This window comes from Oncorhynchus mykiss, unplaced genomic scaffold, assembly GCF_013265735.2.
Source record: "Oncorhynchus mykiss isolate Arlee unplaced genomic scaffold, USDA_OmykA_1.1 un_scaffold_736, whole genome shotgun sequence".
Lineage (NCBI taxonomy): Eukaryota > Metazoa > Chordata > Actinopteri > Salmoniformes > Salmonidae > Oncorhynchus > Oncorhynchus mykiss.
Window position 1 is genome coordinate 26,536 of NW_023494183.1, and position 15,965 is coordinate 42,500.

The following is a 15,965-nucleotide window of genomic DNA, read 5'->3' on the forward strand; positions in this document are numbered from 1 at the left end:
TTATGGCGCACCCTACTACGGACCTTTAGCAATGGGGGCCGGCCCGAATTATTTATGGAAGGTCTGATGATGATTTTTTTTTTTTTTCACCATCTCTTTCTCTCTCTGCCGGGGCCGGCCAAGAGTGCTTTATGGACGGTTTAAAACATGACTATGGATGCAAATGCTCATTTTCCTCCGTGCACCTGGTGATTGAAAACGTGCATCTGGTAACCCAAAAATTATAAAAGGGTTTTAAATACTTTTACCCGTCATTCTATTGATATAGCCCGCTAGGGGAGTGCCCCACTACGGCCCTCTCTCTGTCAGGGCCGTCCTTGGGTGCTTTTTACACACTTTAAGAAATCACGATGGATGCAGATTGCTATTAATCCTCCGTGCAACTGGTGATTGAAAACGTGCATCTGGTAACCCAAAATTTCAAATATGGTTCAAAATGAATTTAAAGGCACCCCTCTCATTGTTGCCCGCTATGGGAGCACCCCACTAAGGCCCTGTCTCGGTCGGGCCCGTCCTGAGTGCTTTATAGACACTTTAAGAAATCGCGATGGATGCAGATTGCTATTAATCCTCCGTGCAACTGGTGATTGAAAATGTGCAACTGGTGATTGAAAACGTGCACCTGGTCACCCAAAACACGGTTCTCTATGCGGTTAGCGGTGTTCCATCTATTCATGTCCGCTTATGGCGCACCCTACTACGGACCTTTAGCAATGGGGGCCGGCCCGAATTATTTATGGAAGGTCTGATGATGATTTTTTTTTTTTTTCACCATCTCTTTCTCTCTCTGCCGGGGCCGGCCAAGAGTGCTTTATGGACGGTTTAAAACATGACTATGGATGCAAATGCTCATTTTCCTCCGTGCACCTGGTGATTGAAAACGTGCATCTGGTAACCCAAAAATTATAAAAGGGTTTTAAATACTTTTACCCGTCATTCTATTGATATAGCCCGCTAGGGGAGTGCCCCACTACGGCCCTCTCTCTGTCAGGGCCGTCCTTGGGTGCTTTTTACACACTTTAAGAAATCACGATGGATGCAGATTGCTATTAATCCTCCGTGCAACTGGTGATTGAAAACGTGCATCTGGTAACCCAAAATTTCAAATATGGTTCAAAATGAATTTAAAGGCACCCCTCTCATTGTTGCCCGCTATGGGAGCACCCCACTAAGGCCCTGTCTCGGTCGGGCCCGTCCTGAGTGCTTTATAGACACTTTAAGAAATCGCGATGGATGCAGATTGCTATTAATCCTCCGTGCAACTGGTGATTGAAAATGTGCAACTGGTGATTGAAAACGTGCACCTGGTCACCCAAAACACGGTTCTCTATGCGGTTAGCGGTGTTCCATCTATTCATGTCCGCTTATGGCGCACCCTACTACGGACCTTTAGCAATGGGGGCCGGCCCGAATTATTTATGGAAGGTCTGATGATGATTTTTTTTTTTTTTCACCATCTCTTTCTCTCTCTGCCGGGGCCGGCCAAGAGTGCTTTATGGACGGTTTAAAACATGACTATGGATGCAAATGCTCATTTTCCTCCGTGCACCTGGTGATTGAAAACGTGCATCTGGTAACCCAAAAATTATAAAAGGGTTTTAAATACTTTTACCCGTCATTCTATTGATATAGCCCGCTAGGGGAGTGCCCCACTACGGCCCTCTCTCTGTCAGGGCCGTCCTTGGGTGCTTTTTACACACTTTAAGAAATCACGATGGATGCAGATTGCTATTAATCCTCCGTGCAACTGGTGATTGAAAACGTGCATCTGGTAACCCAAAATTTCAAATATGGTTCAAAATGAATTTAAAGGCACCCCTCTCATTGTTGCCCGCTATGGGAGCACCCCACTAAGGCCCTGTCTCGGTCGGGCCCGTCCTGAGTGCTTTATAGACACTTTAAGAAATCGCGATGGATGCAGATTGCTATTAATCCTCCGTGCAACTGGTGATTGAAAATGTGCAACTGGTGATTGAAAACGTGCACCTGGTCACCCAAAACACGGTTCTCTATGCGGTTAGCGGTGTTCCATCTATTCATGTCCGCTTATGGCGCACCCTACTACGGACCTTTAGCAATGGGGGCCGGCCCGAATTATTTATGGAAGGTCTGATGATGATTTTTTTTTTTTTCACCATCTCTTTCTCTCTCTGCCGGGGCCGGCCAAGAGTGCTTTATGGACGGTTTAAAACATGACTATGGATGCAAATGCTCATTTTCCTCCGTGCACCTGGTGATTGAAAACGTGCATCTGGTAACCCAAAAATTATAAAAGGGTTTTAAATACTTTTACCCGTCATTCTATTGATATAGCCCGCTAGGGGAGTGCCCCACTACGGCCCTCTCTCTGTCAGGGCCGTCCTTGGGTGCTTTTTACACACTTTAAGAAATCACGATGGATGCAGATTGCTATTAATCCTCCGTGCAACTGGTGATTGAAAACGTGCATCTGGTAACCCAAAATTTCAAATATGGTTCAAAATGAATTTAAAGGCACCCCTCTCATTGTTGCCCGCTATGGGAGCACCCCACTAAGGCCCTGTCTCGGTCGGGCCCGTCCTGAGTGCTTTATAGACACTTTAAGAAATCGCGATGGATGCAGATTGCTATTAATCCTCCGTGCAACTGGTGATTGAAAATGTGCAACTGGTGATTGAAAACGTGCACCTGGTCACCCAAAACACGGTTCTCTATGCGGTTAGCGGTGTTCCATCTATTCATGTCCGCTTATGGCGCACCCTACTACGGACCTTTAGCAATGGGGGCCGGCCCGAATTATTTATGGAAGGTCTGATGATGATTTTTTTTTTTTTTCACCATCTCTTTCTCTCTCTGCCGGGGCCGGCCAAGAGTGCTTTATGGACGGTTTAAAACATGACTATGGATGCAAATGCTCATTTTCCTCCGTGCACCTGGTGATTGAAAACGTGCATCTGGTAACCCAAAAATTATAAAAGGGTTTTAAATACTTTTACCCGTCATTCTATTGATATAGCCCGCTAGGGGAGTGCCCCACTACGGCCCTCTCTCTGTCAGGGCCGTCCTTGGGTGCTTTTTACACACTTTAAGAAATCACGATGGATGCAGATTGCTATTAATCCTCCGTGCAACTGGTGATTGAAAACGTGCATCTGGTAACCCAAAATTTCAAATATGGTTCAAAATGAATTTAAAGGCACCCCTCTCATTGTTGCCCGCTATGGGAGCACCCCACTAAGGCCCTGTCTCGGTCGGGCCCGTCCTGAGTGCTTTATAGACACTTTAAGAAATCGCGATGGATGCAGATTGCTATTAATCCTCCGTGCAACTGGTGATTGAAAATGTGCAACTGGTGATTGAAAACGTGCACCTGGTCACCCAAAACACGGTTCTCTATGCGGTTAGCGGTGTTCCATCTATTCATGTCCGCTTATGGCGCACCCTACTACGGACCTTTAGCAATGGGGGCCGGCCCGAATTATTTATGGAAGGTCTGATGATGATTTTTTTTTTTTTTCACCATCTCTTTCTCTCTCTGCCGGGGCCGGCCAAGAGTGCTTTATGGACGGTTTAAAACATGACTATGGATGCAAATGCTCATTTTCCTCCGTGCACCTGGTGATTGAAAACGTGCATCTGGTAACCCAAAAATTATAAAAGGGTTTTAAATACTTTTACCCGTCATTCTATTGATATAGCCCGCTAGGGGAGTGCCCCACTACGGCCCTCTCTCTGTCAGGGCCGTCCTTGGGTGCTTTTTACACACTTTAAGAAATCACGATGGATGCAGATTGCTATTAATCCTCCGTGCAACTGGTGATTGAAAACGTGCATCTGGTAACCCAAAATTTCAAATATGGTTCAAAATGAATTTAAAGGCACCCCTCTCATTGTTGCCCGCTATGGGAGCACCCCACTAAGGCCCTGTCTCGGTCGGGCCCGTCCTGAGTGCTTTATAGACACTTTAAGAAATCGCGATGGATGCAGATTGCTATTAATCCTCCGTGCAACTGGTGATTGAAAATGTGCAACTGGTGATTGAAAACGTGCACCTGGTCACCCAAAACACGGTTCTCTATGCGGTTAGCGGTGTTCCATCTATTCATGTCCGCTTATGGCGCACCCTACTACGGACCTTTAGCAATGGGGGCCGGCCCGAATTATTTATGGAAGGTCTGATGATGATTTTTTTTTTTTTTCACCATCTCTTTCTCTCTCTGCCGGGGCCGGCCAAGAGTGCTTTATGGACGGTTTAAAACATGACTATGGATGCAAATGCTCATTTTCCTCCGTGCACCTGGTGATTGAAAACGTGCATCTGGTAACCCAAAAATTATAAAAGGGTTTTAAATACTTTTACCCGTCATTCTATTGATATAGCCCGCTAGGGGAGTGCCCCACTACGGCCCTCTCTCTGTCAGGGCCGTCCTTGGGTGCTTTTTACACACTTTAAGAAATCACGATGGATGCAGATTGCTATTAATCCTCCGTGCAACTGGTGATTGAAAACGTGCATCTGGTAACCCAAAATTTCAAATATGGTTCAAAATGAATTTAAAGGCACCCCTCTCATTGTTGCCCGCTATGGGAGCACCCCACTAAGGCCCTGTCTCGGTCGGGCCCGTCCTGAGTGCTTTATAGACACTTTAAGAAATCGCGATGGATGCAGATTGCTATTAATCCTCCGTGCAACTGGTGATTGAAAATGTGCAACTGGTGATTGAAAACGTGCACCTGGTCACCCAAAACACGGTTCTCTATGCGGTTAGCGGTGTTCCATCTATTCATGTCCGCTTATGGCGCACCCTACTACGGACCTTTAGCAATGGGGGCCGGCCCGAATTATTTATGGAAGGTCTGATGATGATTTTTTTTTTTTTTCACCATCTCTTTCTCTCTCTGCCGGGGCCGGCCAAGAGTGCTTTATGGACGGTTTAAAACATGACTATGGATGCAAATGCTCATTTTCCTCCGTGCACCTGGTGATTGAAAACGTGCATCTGGTAACCCAAAAATTATAAAAGGGTTTTAAATACTTTTACCCGTCATTCTATTGATATAGCCCGCTAGGGGAGTGCCCCACTACGGCCCTCTCTCTGTCAGGGCCGTCCTTGGGTGCTTTTTACACACTTTAAGAAATCACGATGGATGCAGATTGCTATTAATCCTCCGTGCAACTGGTGATTGAAAACGTGCATCTGGTAACCCAAAATTTCAAATATGGTTCAAAATGAATTTAAAGGCACCCCTCTCATTGTTGCCCGCTATGGGAGCACCCCACTAAGGCCCTGTCTCGGTCGGGCCCGTCCTGAGTGCTTTATAGACACTTTAAGAAATCGCGATGGATGCAGATTGCTATTAATCCTCCGTGCAACTGGTGATTGAAAATGTGCAACTGGTGATTGAAAACGTGCACCTGGTCACCCAAAACACGGTTCTCTATGCGGTTAGCGGTGTTCCATCTATTCATGTCCGCTTATGGCGCACCCTACTACGGACCTTTAGCAATGGGGGCCGGCCCGAATTATTTATGGAAGGTCTGATGATGATTTTTTTTTTTTTTCACCATCTCTTTCTCTCTCTGCCGGGGCCGGCCAAGAGTGCTTTATGGACGGTTTAAAACATGACTATGGATGCAAATGCTCATTTTCCTCCGTGCACCTGGTGATTGAAAACGTGCATCTGGTAACCCAAAAATTATAAAAGGGTTTTAAATACTTTTACCCGTCATTCTATTGATATAGCCCGCTAGGGGAGTGCCCCACTACGGCCCTCTCTCTGTCAGGGCCGTCCTTGGGTGCTTTTTACACACTTTAAGAAATCACGATGGATGCAGATTGCTATTAATCCTCCGTGCAACTGGTGATTGAAAACGTGCATCTGGTAACCCAAAATTTCAAATATGGTTCAAAATGAATTTAAAGGCACCCCTCTCATTGTTGCCCGCTATGGGAGCACCCCACTAAGGCCCTGTCTCGGTCGGGCCCGTCCTGAGTGCTTTATAGACACTTTAAGAAATCGCGATGGATGCAGATTGCTATTAATCCTCCGTGCAACTGGTGATTGAAAATGTGCAACTGGTGATTGAAAACGTGCACCTGGTCACCCAAAACACGGTTCTCTATGCGGTTAGCGGTGTTCCATCTATTCATGTCCGCTTATGGCGCACCCTACTACGGACCTTTAGCAATGGGGGCCGGCCCGAATTATTTATGGAAGGTCTGATGATGATTTTTTTTTTTTTTCACCATCTCTTTCTCTCTCTGCCGGGGCCGGCCAAGAGTGCTTTATGGACGGTTTAAAACATGACTATGGATGCAAATGCTCATTTTCCTCCGTGCACCTGGTGATTGAAAACGTGCATCTGGTAACCCAAAAATTATAAAAGGGTTTTAAATACTTTTACCCGTCATTCTATTGATATAGCCCGCTAGGGGAGTGCCCCACTACGGCCCTCTCTCTGTCAGGGCCGTCCTTGGGTGCTTTTTACACACTTTAAGAAATCACGATGGATGCAGATTGCTATTAATCCTCCGTGCAACTGGTGATTGAAAACGTGCATCTGGTAACCCAAAATTTCAAATATGGTTCAAAATGAATTTAAAGGCACCCCTCTCATTGTTGCCCGCTATGGGAGCACCCCACTAAGGCCCTGTCTCGGTCGGGCCCGTCCTGAGTGCTTTATAGACACTTTAAGAAATCGCGATGGATGCAGATTGCTATTAATCCTCCGTGCAACTGGTGATTGAAAATGTGCAACTGGTGATTGAAAACGTGCACCTGGTCACCCAAAACACGGTTCTCTATGCGGTTAGCGGTGTTCCATCTATTCATGTCCGCTTATGGCGCACCCTACTACGGACCTTTAGCAATGGGGGCCGGCCCGAATTATTTATGGAAGGTCTGATGATGATTTTTTTTTTTTTTCACCATCTCTTTCTCTCTCTGCCGGGGCCGGCCAAGAGTGCTTTATGGACGGTTTAAAACATGACTATGGATGCAAATGCTCATTTTCCTCCGTGCACCTGGTGATTGAAAACGTGCATCTGGTAACCCAAAAATTATAAAAGGGTTTTAAATACTTTTACCCGTCATTCTATTGATATAGCCCGCTAGGGGAGTGCCCCACTACGGCCCTCTCTCTGTCAGGGCCGTCCTTGGGTGCTTTTTACACACTTTAAGAAATCACGATGGATGCAGATTGCTATTAATCCTCCGTGCAACTGGTGATTGAAAACGTGCATCTGGTAACCCAAAATTTCAAATATGGTTCAAAATGAATTTAAAGGCACCCCTCTCATTGTTGCCCGCTATGGGAGCACCCCACTAAGGCCCTGTCTCGGTCGGGCCCGTCCTGAGTGCTTTATAGACACTTTAAGAAATCGCGATGGATGCAGATTGCTATTAATCCTCCGTGCAACTGGTGATTGAAAATGTGCAACTGGTGATTGAAAACGTGCACCTGGTCACCCAAAACACGGTTCTCTATGCGGTTAGCGGTGTTCCATCTATTCATGTCCGCTTATGGCGCACCCTACTACGGACCTTTAGCAATGGGGGCCGGCCCGAATTATTTATGGAAGGTCTGATGATGATTTTTTTTTTTTTCACCATCTCTTTCTCTCTCTGCCGGGGCCGGCCAAGAGTGCTTTATGGACGGTTTAAAACATGACTATGGATGCAAATGCTCATTTTCCTCCGTGCACCTGGTGATTGAAAACGTGCATCTGGTAACCCAAAAATTATAAAAGGGTTTTAAATACTTTTACCCGTCATTCTATTGATATAGCCCGCTAGGGGAGTGCCCCACTACGGCCCTCTCTCTGTCAGGGCCGTCCTTGGGTGCTTTTTACACACTTTAAGAAATCACGATGGATGCAGATTGCTATTAATCCTCCGTGCAACTGGTGATTGAAAACGTGCATCTGGTAACCCAAAATTTCAAATATGGTTCAAAATGAATTTAAAGGCACCCCTCTCATTGTTGCCCGCTATGGGAGCACCCCACTAAGGCCCTGTCTCGGTCGGGCCCGTCCTGAGTGCTTTATAGACACTTTAAGAAATCGCGATGGATGCAGATTGCTATTAATCCTCCGTGCAACTGGTGATTGAAAATGTGCAACTGGTGATTGAAAACGTGCACCTGGTCACCCAAAACACGGTTCTCTATGCGGTTAGCGGTGTTCCATCTATTCATGTCCGCTTATGGCGCACCCTACTACGGACCTTTAGCAATGGGGGCCGGCCCGAATTATTTATGGAAGGTCTGATGATGATTTTTTTTTTTTTTTCACCATCTCTTTCTCTCTCTGCCGGGGCCGGCCAAGAGTGCTTTATGGACGGTTTAAAACATGACTATGGATGCAAATGCTCATTTTCCTCCGTGCACCTGGTGATTGAAAACGTGCATCTGGTAACCCAAAAATTATAAAAGGGTTTTAAATACTTTTACCCGTCATTCTATTGATATAGCCCGCTAGGGGAGTGCCCCACTACGGCCCTCTCTCTGTCAGGGCCGTCCTTGGGTGCTTTTTACACACTTTAAGAAATCACGATGGATGCAGATTGCTATTAATCCTCCGTGCAACTGGTGATTGAAAACGTGCATCTGGTAACCCAAAATTTCAAATATGGTTCAAAATGAATTTAAAGGCACCCCTCTCATTGTTGCCCGCTATGGGAGCACCCCACTAAGGCCCTGTCTCGGTCGGGCCCGTCCTGAGTGCTTTATAGACACTTTAAGAAATCGCGATGGATGCAGATTGCTATTAATCCTCCGTGCAACTGGTGATTGAAAATGTGCAACTGGTGATTGAAAACGTGCACCTGGTCACCCAAAACACGGTTCTCTATGCGGTTAGCGGTGTTCCATCTATTCATGTCCGCTTATGGCGCACCCTACTACGGACCTTTAGCAATGGGGGCCGGCCCGAATTATTTATGGAAGGTCTGATGATGATTTTTTTTTTTTTTCACCATCTCTTTCTCTCTCTGCCGGGGCGGCCAAGAGTGCTTTATGGACGGTTTAAAACATGACTATGGATGCAAATGCTCATTTTCCTCCGTGCACCTGGTGATTGAAAACGTGCATCTGGTAACCCAAAAATTATAAAAGGGTTTTAAATACTTTTACCCGTCATTCTATTGATATAGCCCGCTAGGGGAGTGCCCCACTACGGCCCTCTCTCTGTCAGGGCCGTCCTTGGGTGCTTTTTACACACTTTAAGAAATCACGATGGATGCAGATTGCTATTAATCCTCCGTGCAACTGGTGATTGAAAACGTGCATCTGGTAACCCAAAATTTCAAATATGGTTCAAAATGAATTTAAAGGCACCCCTCTCATTGTTGCCCGCTATGGGAGCACCCCACTAAGGCCCTGTCTCGGTCGGGCCCGTCCTGAGTGCTTTATAGACACTTTAAGAAATCGCGATGGATGCAGATTGCTATTAATCCTCCGTGCAACTGGTGATTGAAAATGTGCAACTGGTGATTGAAAACGTGCACCTGGTCACCCAAAACACGGTTCTCTATGCGGTTAGCGGTGTTCCATCTATTCATGTCCGCTTATGGCGCACCCTACTACGGACCTTTAGCAATGGGGGCCGGCCCGAATTATTTATGGAAGGTCTGATGATGATTTTTTTTTTTTTTCACCATCTCTTTCTCTCTCTGCCGGGGCCGGCCAAGAGTGCTTTATGGACGGTTTAAAACATGACTATGGATGCAAATGCTCATTTTCCTCCGTGCACCTGGTGATTGAAAACGTGCATCTGGTAACCCAAAAATTATAAAAGGGTTTTAAATACTTTTACCCGTCATTCTATTGATATAGCCCGCTAGGGGAGTGCCCCACTACGGCCCTCTCTCTGTCAGGGCCGTCCTTGGGTGCTTTTTACACACTTTAAGAAATCACGATGGATGCAGATTGCTATTAATCCTCCGTGCAACTGGTGATTGAAAACGTGCATCTGGTAACCCAAAATTTCAAATATGGTTCAAATGAATTTAAAGGCACCCCTCTCATTGTTGCCCGCTATGGGAGCACCCCACTAAGGCCCTGTCTCGGTCGGGCCCGTCCTGAGTGCTTTATAGACACTTTAAGAAATCGCGATGGATGCAGATTGCTATTAATCCTCCGTGCAACTGGTGATTGAAAATGTGCAACTGGTGATTGAAAACGTGCACCTGGTCACCCAAAACACGGTTCTCTATGCGGTTAGCGGTGTTCCATCTATTCATGTCCGCTTATGGCGCACCCTACTACGGACCTTTAGCAATGGGGGCCGGCCCGAATTATTTATGGAAGGTCTGATGATGATTTTTTTTTTTTTTTCACCATCTCTTTCTCTCTCTGCCGGGGCCGGCCAAGAGTGCTTTATGGACGGTTTAAAACATGACTATGGATGCAAATGCTCATTTTCCTCCGTGCACCTGGTGATTGAAACGTGCATCTGGTAACCCAAAAATTATAAAAGGGTTTTAAATACTTTTACCCGTCATTCTATTGATATAGCCCGCTAGGGGAGTGCCCCACTACGGCCCTCTCTCTGTCAGGGCCGTCCTTGGGTGCTTTTTACACACTTTAAGAAATCACGATGGATGCAGATTGCTATTAATCCTCCGTGCAACTGGTGATTGAAAACGTGCATCTGGTAACCCAAAATTTCAAATATGGTTCAAAATGAATTTAAAGGCACCCCTCTCATTGTTGCCCGCTATGGGAGCACCCACTAAGGCCCTGTCTCGGTCGGGCCCGTCCTGAGTGCTTTATAGACACTTTAAGAAATCGCGATGGATGCAGATTGCTATTAATCCTCCGTGCAACTGGTGATTGAAAATGTGCAACTGGTGATTGAAAACGTGCACCTGGTCACCCAAAACACGGTTCTCTATGCGGTTAGCGGTGTTCCATCTATTCATGTCCGCTTATGGCGCACCCTACTACGGACCTTTAGCAATGGGGGCCGGCCCGAATTATTTATGGAAGGTCTGATGATGATTTTTTTTTTTTTTCACCATCTCTTTCTCTCTCTGCCGGGGCCGGCCAAGAGTGCTTTATGGACGGTTTAAAACATGACTATGGATGCAAATGCTCATTTTCCTCCGTGCACCTGGTGATTGAAAACGTGCATCTGGTAACCCAAAAATTATAAAAGGGTTTTAAATACTTTTACCCGTCATTCTATTGATATAGCCCGCTAGGGGAGTGCCCCACTACGGCCCTCTCTCTGTCAGGGCCGTCCTTGGGTGCTTTTTACACACTTTAAGAAATCACGATGGATGCAGATTGCTATTAATCCTCCGTGCAACTGGTGATTGAAAACGTGCATCTGGTAACCCAAAATTTCAAATATGGTTCAAAATGAATTTAAAGGCACCCCTCTCATTGTTGCCCGCTATGGGAGCACCCCACTAAGGCCCTGTCTCGGTCGGGCCCGTCCTGAGTGCTTTATAGACACTTTAAGAAATCGCGATGGATGCAGATTGCTATTAATCCTCCGTGCAACTGGTGATTGAAAATGTGCAACTGGTGATTGAAAACGTGCACCTGGTCACCCAAAACACGGTTCTCTATGCGGTTAGCGGTGTTCCATCTATTCATGTCCGCTTATGGCGCACCCTACTACGGACCTTTAGCAATGGGGGCCGGCCCGAATTATTTATGGAAGGTCTGATGATGATTTTTTTTTTTTTTTCACCATCTCTTTCTCTCTCTGCCGGGGCCGGCCAAGAGTGCTTTATGGACGGTTTAAAACATGACTATGGATGCAAATGCTCATTTTCCTCCGTGCACCTGGTGATTGAAAACGTGCATCTGGTAACCCAAAAATTATAAAAGGGTTTTAAATACTTTTACCCGTCATTCTATTGATATAGCCCGCTAGGGAGTGCCCCACTACGGCCCTCTCTCTGTCAGGGCCGTCCTTGGGTGCTTTTTACACACTTTAAGAAATCACGATGGATGCAGATTGCTATTAATCCTCCGTGCAACTGGTGATTGAAAACGTGCATCTGGTAACCCAAAATTTCAAATATGGTTCAAAATGAATTTAAAGGCACCCCTCTCATTGTTGCCCGCTATGGGAGCACCCCACTAAGGCCCTGTCTCGGTCGGGCCCGTCCTGAGTGCTTTATAGACACTTTAAGAAATCGCGATGGATGCAGATTGCTATTAATCCTCCGTGCAACTGGTGATTGAAAATGTGCAACTGGTGATTGAAAACGTGCACCTGGTCACCCAAAACACGGTTCTCTATGCGGTTAGCGGTGTTCCATCTATTCATGTCCGCTTATGGCGCACCCTACTACGGACCTTTAGCAATGGGGGCCGGCCCGAATTATTTATGGAAGGTCTGATGATGATTTTTTTTTTTTTTTCACCATCTCTTTCTCTCTCTGCCGGGGCCGGCCAAGAGTGCTTTATGGACGGTTTAAAACATGACTATGGATGCAAATGCTCATTTTCCTCCGTGCACCTGGTGATTGAAAACGTGCATCTGGTAACCCAAAAATTATAAAAGGGTTTTAAATACTTTTACCCGTCATTCTATTGATATAGCCCGCTAGGGGAGTGCCCCACTACGGCCCTCTCTCTGTCAGGGCCGTCCTTGGGTGCTTTTTACACACTTTAAGAAATCACGATGGATGCAGATTGCTATTAATCCTCCGTGCAACTGGTGATTGAAAACGTGCATCTGGTAACCCAAAATTTCAAATATGGTTCAAAATGAATTAAAGGCACCCCTCTCATTGTTGCCCGCTATGGGAGCACCCCACTAAGGCCCTGTCTCGGTCGGGCCCGTCCTGAGTGCTTTATAGACACTTTAAGAAATCGCGATGGATGCAGATTGCTATTAATCCTCCGTGCAACTGGTGATTGAAAATGTGCAACTGGTGATTGAAAACGTGCACCTGGTCACCCAAAACACGGTTCTCTATGCGGTTAGCGGTGTTCCATCTATTCATGTCCGCTTATGGCGCACCCTACTACGGACCTTTAGCAATGGGGGCCGGCCCGAATTATTTATGGAAGGTCTGATGATGATTTTTTTTTTTTTTCACCATCTCTTTCTCTCTCTGCCGGGGCCGGCCAAGAGTGCTTTATGGACGGTTTAAAACATGACTATGGATGCAAATGCTCATTTTCCTCCGTGCACCTGGTGATTGAAAACGTGCATCTGGTAACCCAAAATTATAAAAGGGTTTTAAATACTTTTACCCGTCATTCTATTGATATAGCCCGCTAGGGGAGTGCCCCACTACGGCCCTCTCTCTGTCAGGGCCGTCCTTGGGTGCTTTTTACACACTTTAAGAAATCACGATGGATGCAGATTGCTATTAATCCTCCGTGCAACTGGTGATTGAAACGTGCATCTGGTAACCCAAAATTTCAAATATGGTTCAAAATGAATTTAAAGGCACCCCTCTCATTGTTGCCCGCTATGGGAGCACCCCACTAAGGCCCTGTCTCGGTCGGGCCCGTCCTGAGTGCTTTATAGACACTTTAAGAAATCGCGATGGATGCAGATTGCTATTAATCCTCCGTGCAACTGGTGATTGAAAATGTGCAACTGGTGATTGAAAACGTGCACCTGGTCACCCAAAACACGGTTCTCTATGCGGTTAGCGGTGTTCCATCTATTCATGTCCGCTTATGGCGCACCCTACTACGGACCTTTAGCAATGGGGGCCGGCCCGAATTATTTATGGAAGGTCTGATGATGATTTTTTTTTTTTTTTTCACCATCTCTTTCTCTCTCTGCCGGGGCCGGCCAAGAGTGCTTTATGGACGGTTTAAAACATGACTATGGATGCAAATGCTCATTTTCCTCCGTGCACCTGGTGATTGAAAACGTGCATCTGGTAACCCAAAAATTATAAAAGGGTTTTAAATACTTTTACCCGTCATTCTATTGATATAGCCCGCTAGGGGAGTGCCCCACTACGGCCCTCTCTCTGTCAGGGCCGTCCTTGGGTGCTTTTTACACACTTTAAGAAATCACGATGGATGCAGATTGCTATTAATCCTCCGTGCAACTGGTGATTGAAAACGTGCATCTGGTAACCCAAAATTTCAAATATGGTTCAAAATGAATTTAAAGGCACCCCTCTCATTGTTGCCCGCTATGGGAGCACCCCACTAAGGCCCTGTCTCGGTCGGGCCCGTCCTGAGTGCTTTATAGACACTTTAAGAAATCGCGATGGATGCAGATTGCTATTAATCCTCCGTGCAACTGGTGATTGAAAATGTGCAACTGGTGATTGAAAACGTGCACCTGGTCACCCAAAACACGGTTCTCTATGCGGTTAGCGGTGTTCCATCTATTCATGTCGCTTATGGCGCACCCTACTACGGACCTTTAGCAATGGGGGCCGGCCCGAATTATTTATGGAAGGTCTGATGATGATTTTTTTTTTTTTTCACCATCTCTTTCTCTCTCTGCCGGGGCCGGCCAAGAGTGCTTTATGGACGGTTTTAAAACATGACTATGGATGCAAATGCTCATTTTCCTCCGTGCACCTGGTGATTGAAAACGTGCATCTGGTAACCCAAAAATTATAAAAGGGTTTTAAATACTTTTACCCGTCATTCTATTGATATAGCCCGCTAGGGGAGTGCCCCACTACGGCCCTCTCTCTGTCAGGGCCGTCCTTGGGTGCTTTTTACACACTTTAAGAAATCACGATGGATGCAGATTGCTATTAATCCTCCGTGCAACTGGTGATTGAAAACGTGCATCTGGTAACCCAAAAATTATAAAACGGTTTTAAATACTTTTACCGGTCATTCTATTGATATAGCCCGCTATGGGAGCACCCCACTAAGGCCCTGTCTCGGTCGGGGCCGTCCTTCAGTGCTTTATATACAGTTTCATATATTACGATGGATGCAGATTGTGATTGTTTTCCAAAAGACCCGTGTGCATCTGGTAACCCAAAATTATAAAACTGTTTTAAATCATTTTACCGGTCATTCTATTGATATAGCCCGCTAGGGGAGTACCCTACTACGGCCCTCTCTCGGTCAGGCCCGTCCTTAGGTGCTTTATATACAGTTTAAGATATTACGATGGATGCAGATTGTGATTGTTTTCCAAAAGACCCGTGTGCATCTGGTAACCCAAAAATTAAAATATGGTTCAAAACCCGGGTAACACCACTCTATTTACGGACATGACAGTAGAGCTTACCCCTGGAGCTATTGACCTCCAGGCTTGTAGGCCCTTACTCACCACCCGGGTATCACCCCTCTATTCGGGGATGATACCAGCAGGGGACCCCCCCCCACCTCCACAACCTCGCATACCAGGTGAACCAGGGCACCCACACTTAAGCACCCCTCCTCGGACATTAAAGCAGATAACCGCGCTGTTATGAACCGCGTGCACCTGGTCACCCAAATGGAACTTGTGCACCTGGTCACCCAAAAGGACCGGCGTGCACCTGGTCACCCAAAGGCCGGCGTGCACCTGGTCACCCAAAAGGACCATGTGCACCTGGTCACCCAAAGGCCGGCGTGCACCTGGTCACCCAAAAGGACCGTGTGCACCTGGTCACCCAAAGGCCGGCGTGCACCTGGTCACCCAAAGGACCATGTGCACCTGGTCACCCAAAAGGACCATGTGCACCTGGTCACCCAAAGGCCGGCGTGCACCTGGTCACCCAAAAGGACCATGTGCACCTGGTCACCCAAAGGCCGGCGTGCACCTGGTCACCCAAAGGACCATGTGCACCTGGTCACCCAAAAGGACCATGTGCACCTGGTCACCCAAAGGCCGGCGTGCACCTGGTCACCCAAAGGACCATGTGCACCTGGTCACCCAAAGGCCGGCGTGCACCTGGTCACCCAAAGGACCATGTGCACCTGGTCACCCAAAGGCCGGCGTGCACCTGGTCACCCAAAGGACCATGTGCACCTGGTCACCCAAAAGGACCATGTGCACCTGGTCACCCAAAGGCCGGCGTGCACCTGGTCACCCAAA